This window comes from Triticum dicoccoides, chromosome 3A (assembly GCF_002162155.2).
Source record: "Triticum dicoccoides isolate Atlit2015 ecotype Zavitan chromosome 3A, WEW_v2.0, whole genome shotgun sequence".
In the NCBI taxonomy this organism is placed as follows: Eukaryota; Viridiplantae; Streptophyta; class Magnoliopsida; order Poales; family Poaceae; genus Triticum; species Triticum dicoccoides.
The window spans coordinates 736,660,789-736,668,151 of record NC_041384.1 but is presented as its reverse complement, the minus strand read 5'-3'; positions in this window follow the sequence as shown (position 1 = coordinate 736,668,151).

The window sequence follows — 7,363 nt, the reverse complement described above, 5'->3', positions numbered from 1 at the left end:
AAACTCACAAATTAATCACTATATAAACCAATGCAAGAGCTAATCTAGCAATGAGAGATGAAAGGACAAAGTTGCTAACCTTTGTGATCAATTGAATGGATGAGGGCCTTCAAATCTTGACAAATTTTGGGCAAATTTTGTGATGAACTCGAGAGGAAGAAGAGAAGAACAGAGTGCTGGTGGACGAAGGGTTTATATAGGACGACCTTTAGTACCGGTTCGTGGCACGAACCGGTACTAAAGGTGCTGGAGGGGCCCCATTCTGACAACATCCTGCCACCACTCTCATTAGTACCGGTTCGTGGCACGAACCGGTGCTAAAGGTTCGCCACGAACCGGTAATAATGAAAGCGGCCCGGCTAGCCGTTGGAACCGGCACTAATGTATACATTAGTGCCGGCACTAATGTATACATTAGTGCCGGCTCAAATACAAACCGGCACTAATGTGCTTCACGATTGACCCTTTTTCTACTAGTGCGGTGCCAGTCTAGGAAGTTGACCGGCACCGAGAGAGGGGGTAGGCCACGGTCGACAACTGATTCTTCTAATTTTTTAATTTACACTCTTTAAAGTTCTCTCTCGGTGCCGGTCAAGGAAGTTGACCGGCACCGAGAGGGGGGGTAGGCCACGGTCAACAACCGGTTCTTCTCATGTTTTTTTCACTTACACTCTTTAAAGTTGAGTTTTGAACAAATCTAACCCAGAAAGCATATATATATCTATGAGTGCATCAAAAGTCTTGTATCGAAAAAATTCATCAAAAGTCATGGAATTTTCAACCTTTGGTCGTAAAAACATATCAAATATCATATACAAAAAAGAGAGTGCCAAAGTGCCAAACAAAAACACAAAGAGAAGGAAAACAAAAATTAGAGCAGTGGTTACGGAGAGCCGATTATCAGCTCTCGGTAATGGCCACCTTTACCGAGAGCGACTCTCGGTAAAGCATCTCATCTAGATCTTTTCCCTTCGTGTGCATTCTCGATAATACGTATTATAGTTTTTCTTCTTGTTTTTCTTCCATGCTTGGCAAACAACCTTAGCACATCATAATTACCGTCATGTGTTTTCTTTTTCAGATGACCCTCGCCTGGTTCTACAGACCGGCACCCCTCCGGTGGGCCCGACGGTCTAGGGCTTTGTTCGGCACCGAGAGGGGGTAGGCCATGGGGAATAACTGCTTCTTCCTGTTAGTGCATGTCATCGCGAGATGACAGACCAAGTCTAGGCCCGTTCTGTCACAGGATCACCCACCGAAGACTTTGTCTCGCGGACGAACGCAGCCGGTCCTCGATGTTCCCGCCCCGTTTTTGTGGTTTGTGAGGCACATGCCACGTCCAAGATGTGCGTTCCTTATTCAAATAGCACACCACCCATGCATGCATATGCATGGGCCACACGCATGTAGGGGTCCCCCCCCCTCGGACGGTCTCTAGATCGAGCACCCATCCGGTGGCCCCGGCGGTCTAGGGCGTTGATGGGCATCGAGAGGGTGTAGTCCACGGTGAATAATTGATTGTCCGTGTTAGTGCATGTCATCCTGAGATTACAGACGAAGTCTAGGCCCGTTCTTCGAGATGGTCTATGGGTATCGAGATGGAATGTGTCGGTTTGTGCAGGAAGTGCGGGTCCTGTTGCTCTATTGGCCTCGAAACTTCTCGTGCCATGAATTTTAATTTTGATGAACTAAGGCCTCATTCGTTGACGGCGTTCTCGTGTCTTCACCCACATAGTTGGTTATCTGTATTTGCAACTTATAGTGGATGCAAAGTGACAATTTGTATGTAGGAAGACTTAGTACGTGAAGCACACCCATTTGAAACATATATTAACTGTAGCAGATCGAGCATTCAGCAGTAGCAAACTGTCATTTGTTTGGAAGCACATACCGAATTCATTTGAAGCATTCCTAATTAAAAATCACTTATGTGGAAGAAAAAAATATTTTTTTATTCGTAGACATTCTATAGGTCATGGTCTATGGACAATATTAAAATGCTATTAAAGAAGAATACCCCGTTATAAATGTACAAGCTACATTTATTTGAAGCAAATTTCAATGATGAAGAAATAAAGTTATTTGGTCGATAGAAGCATGATTTTGATATTTTCAAATCAAGCTGTTGTAACTGTTTCAGATCGAAATAAATTGTGATTACATTAGAAGCAATTTTAGTAGCACTAGAAACAAATTTTTTGATCCCATCGGAATTAAATATAAATAACATTGAAAACACGATTTGTTCTGCTAGGAAGCAAAAAATGCGATCGCAAATATTTTTTCTTAAATTATTAATTTCCTTAAAACCTGACTTATACTTCCTCCATTCCTAAATATTTTTCTTTTTAGAGATTTCAACAAGTGAATACATACGGAGCAAAATGACAAGATCTTTACTTCAAATTTTTGGATTGACACCAAGCAGGTTTGGATGTTGGTCCTGGCTCCTTACTGAGAGTGAGATGGAAGTTAATCTTCAAGGAAGAAATGATAGAGCTGGTCAACCAGAATTCCGGTAGGATATTTGGGTGTCAGGGGTACTTTAGGCAGTTCAATTTTATATTCATCGCTCATTTTTCATGTATGAGCGGCTATGCAAGAACGCCAGTTAGCAGCGATTAACCATCACTGATTCTTCCAAGTTATGGCAATACATGTACTAGTATGACTAAATAATTATCTAATCTTGCTGCTCCAATTGTGGTTGCGATGGAAAGAAAAAAGAACCAATCATCCATGTAGTGTATAGTGACAAGGAACTACTCCCTCTGTAAACAAATATAAAAACGTTTAGATCACTAAAATAGTGATTCAAACGCTCTTCGTTTAGATCACTAAAATAGTGATTTAAACATTTTTATATTTCTTTACAGAGAGAGTACGATTTTTCTTCGGGGAGAAGGGAAGCAAGCTACGGCAACGACCCAACAGGATGGAAGTGTGGGCTGCGGTGCGGGAATTAATATCGGTCTAATGGAATTACCAAGTTGTCCCTGAGTCAAACTTTGAGGGGGGCATATTAAGCATTGGATCAACTTAATACTACTCCTTGAACTTGGCAGTATGATGCACCGTAAAATATCTCCCGCAATGATGTGGCTAAGATCAAATGGGCGAGCTACTTCTAATCCTCCGGCCATGCACTAGTGGTGCCCAAATAAAAAACACGTACCTCCATCAACTCGAGCACTGCAAGTACTGGCAGAGTAATTTTTGAGCGACTCGATCACACGTGGGGTGCAGTACTCATCTGCTGCAGCAAAACCAAGGTAGTTGTAGGAACCCAAGTTAAGACACCTGGACGTTTCCGCGCTATGTCTGCATTGCATTCGAAGAAGACCTGACCGCATCAGTTCTTTTGCACTGTGGAATCACGAAACAAATATGAGGTAAACATACTGGAGTGTCTTGTGACAGTCATTTGAGTTACGCTCGACTAGATCCAGCCAAGCATCAAAAGACTTTTATCAAAAAAATTCATCAAAATTCATGGCATTTTCAAACTTTGGTCGTAAAAACATATGAAATATCATACACAAAAAAGAGAGTGCCAAACAAAAACACAAAGAGAATGAGAACAAAAAATTAGAGCAGTGGTTACCGAGAGCCGATTATCGGCTCTCGGTAATGGCCCCTTTACCGAGAGCGACTCTCGGTAAAGCATCTCATCTAGATCTTTTCCCTTCGTGTGCATTCTCGATAATACGTATTATAGTTTTTCTTCTTGTTTTCATCCATGCTTGGCAAACAACCTTAGCACATCATAATTACCGTCTTGTGTTTTCTTCTTCAGGTGACCCTCGCCTGGTTCTACAGACCGGCACTCCTCCGGTGGCCCGGAGGGTCTAGGGCGTCGTTCGGCACCGAGATGGGGTAGGCCACGGGGAATAACTGCTTCTTCGTGTTAGTGCATGTCATCGCGAGATGACAGACCTAGTCTAGGCCCGTTCTATCATGGGATCACCCACCGAAGACTCTATCTCGTGGATGAACGCAGCTGGTCCTCGATGTTCCCGCCTCGTCTGTGTGGTTTGTGAGGCACGTGCCACGTCAAAGATGTGCGTTGCTTATTCAAATAGCACACCACCCCTGCATGCATATGCACGGGCCACACGCAAGTAGGGGTGCCCCCCCCCCTCGGGCGGTCTCTAGATCGAGCACCCATCCGGTGGCCCCGGCGGTCTAGGGCGTTGAACGGCATCGAGAGGGTGTAATCCACGGTGAATAACTGATTCTACATGTTACTGCATGTCATCCCGAGAAGACAGACCAAGTCTAGTCCCGTTCTTCGAGATGGTCTATGGCTATCAAGAGGGAATGTGTCGGTTTTGTGCAGGAAGTGCAGGTCTTGTTACTCTGTTGGACTCGAAGCTTCTCGTGCTCTCAAAGGAGGCCATCGCATGTATATGCATGGGCCATCCGGTGGCCCCTACGGTCTAGGAAGTTGACCGGCACCGAGAGAGGGGGTTGGCCACGGTCAACAACTTTTTCTTCTCATGTTTTTTACTTTCCACTCTTTAAAGTTCTCTCTCGGTGCCGGTCTAGGAAGTTTACCGGCACCGAGATAGGGGGTAGGCCATGGTCAACAACTGATTCTTCTCATTTTTTACTTCACACTCTTTAAAGTTCTCTCTCGTTGCCGGTCTAGGAAGTTGACCGGCACCGAGAGAGGGGGTAGGCCATGGTCAACGACTCATTCTTCTCATGTTTTCATTAATTTAAACTCCTTAAAGTTTAGTTTTGAACAAATCTAACCCAGAATGCATATATATATATATATATATCTATGAGTGCATCAAAAGTCTTCTATCAAAAATATTCATCAAAAGTCATGGCATTTTCAAACTTTGGTCGTAAAAACATATCAAATATCATATACAAAAAAGAGAGTGCCAAACAAAAACACAAAGAGAAGGAAAACAAAAAATTAGAGAAGTGGTTACCGAGAGCCGATTATCGGCTCTTGGTAATGGCCACCTTTACCGAGAGCGACTCTCGGTAAAGCATCTCATCTAGATCTTTTCCCTTCGTGTGCATTCTCGATAATACATATTATAGTTTTTCTTCTTGTTTTCTTCCATGCTTGGCAAACAACCTTAGCACATCATAATTACCGTCTTGTGTTTTCTTTTTCAGATGACCCTCGCCTGTTCTGCAGACCGGCACTCCTCCGGTGGCCCCGAGGGTCTAGGGCGTCGTTCGGCACCGAGATGGGGTAGGCCACGGGGAATAACTACTTCTTCGTGTTAGTGCATGTCATCGCGAGATGACAGACCTAGTCTAGGCCCGTTCTATCATGGGATCACCCACCGAAGACTCTATCTCGTGGATGAACGCAGCTGGTCCTCGATGTTCCCGCCTCGTCTGTGTGGTTTGTGAGGCACGTGCCACGTCAAAGATGTGCGTTGCTTATTCAAATAGCACACCACCCCTGCATGCATATGCACGGGCCACACGCATGTAGGGGTGCCCCCCCCCCCTGGGCGGTCTCTAGATCGAGCACCCATCCGGTGGCCCCGGCGGTCTAGGGCGTTGAACGGCATCGAGAGGGTGTAATCCACGGTGAATAACTGATTCTACATGTTAGTGCATGTCATCCAGAGAAGACAGACCAAGTCTAGTCCCGTTCTTCGAGATGGTCTATGGCTATCGAGAGGGAATGTGTCGGTTTGTGCAGGAAGTGCAGGTCTTGTTACTCTGTTGGACTCGAAGCTTCTCGTGCTCTCAAAGGAGGCCATCGCATGTATATGCATGGGCCATCCGGTGGCCCCTACGGTCTAGGAAGTTGACCGGCACCGAGAGAGGGGGTTGGCCACGGTCAACAACTTTTTCTTCTCATGTTTTTTACTTTCCACTCTTTAAAGTTCTCTCTCGGTGCCGGTCTAGGAAGTTTACCGGCACCGAGATAGGGGGGTAGGCCATGGTCAACAACTGATTCTTCTCATTTTTTACTTCACACTCTTTAAAGTTCTCTCTCGTTGCCGGTCTAGGAAGTTGACCGGCACCGAGAGAGGGGGTAGGCCATGGTCAATGACTCATTCTTCTCATGTTTTCATTAATTTAAACTCCTTAAAGTTTAGTTTTGAACAAATCTAACCCAGAATGCATATATATATATATATATCTATGAGTGCATCAAAAGTCTTTTATCAAAAGTATTCATCAAAAGTCATGGCATTTTCAAACTTTGGTCGTAAAAACATATCAAATATCATATACAAAAAAGAGAGTGCCAAACAAAAACACAAAGAGAAGGAAAACAAAAAATTAGAGAAGTGGTTACCGAGAGCCGATTATCGGCTCTTGGTAATGGCCACCTTTACCGAGAGCGACTCTCGGTAAAGCATCTCATCTAGATCTTTTCCCTTCGTGTGCATTCACGATAATACATATTATAGTCTGTCATCTCGTCTAGGGCGATGATCGGCATCGAGAGGCTGTAGTCCACGGTGAATAACTAATTCTCCGTGTTAGTGCATGTCATCCCGAGATGACAGACGAAGTCTATGCCCGTTCTTCGATATGGTGTATGGGTATCGAGAGGGAATGTGTCGGTTTGTGCAGGAAGTGCGGGTCCTTTTACTCTGTTGGCCTCGAAACTTCTCGTGCTCTCATAGGAGGCCGTCGCATCTATATGCATGGGCCATCCGGTGGCCCATACGGTCTAGGAAGTTGACCGGCACCGAGAGAGAGGGGGTAGGCCACGGTCAACAACTGCTTCTTCTCATGTTTTTTACTTTACACTCTTTAAAGTTCTCTCTCGTTGCCGGTCTAGGAAGTTGACCGGCACCGAGAGAGGGGGTAGGCCACGGTCGACAACTGATTCTTCTAATTTTTTAATTTACACTATTTAAAGTTCTCTCTCAGTGCCGGTCAAGGAAGTTGACCGGCACCGAGAGAGGGTGTAGGCCACCGTCAACAACTGGTTCTTCTCATGTTTTTTAACTTACACTCTTTAAAGTTGGTTTTTGAACAAATCTAACCCAGAAAGCACATATATATATATATATATATATATATATATATATATATATATATATATATATATATATATATATATGAGTGCATCAAAAGTCTTTTATCGAAAAAAATCATCAAAAGTCATGGCATTTTCAAACTTTGGTCATAAAAACATATCAAATATCTATACAAAAAAGAGAGTGCCAAAGTGCCAAACAAAAACACAAAGAGAAGGAAAACAAAAAATTAGAGCAGTGGTTACCGACAACCGATTATCGGCTCTCGGTAATGGCCACCTTTACCGAGAGCGACTCTCGGTAAAGCATCTCATCTATATCTTTTCCTTTCGTGTGCATTCTCAATAATACGTATTATAGTTTTTCTTCTTGTTTTCTTCCAT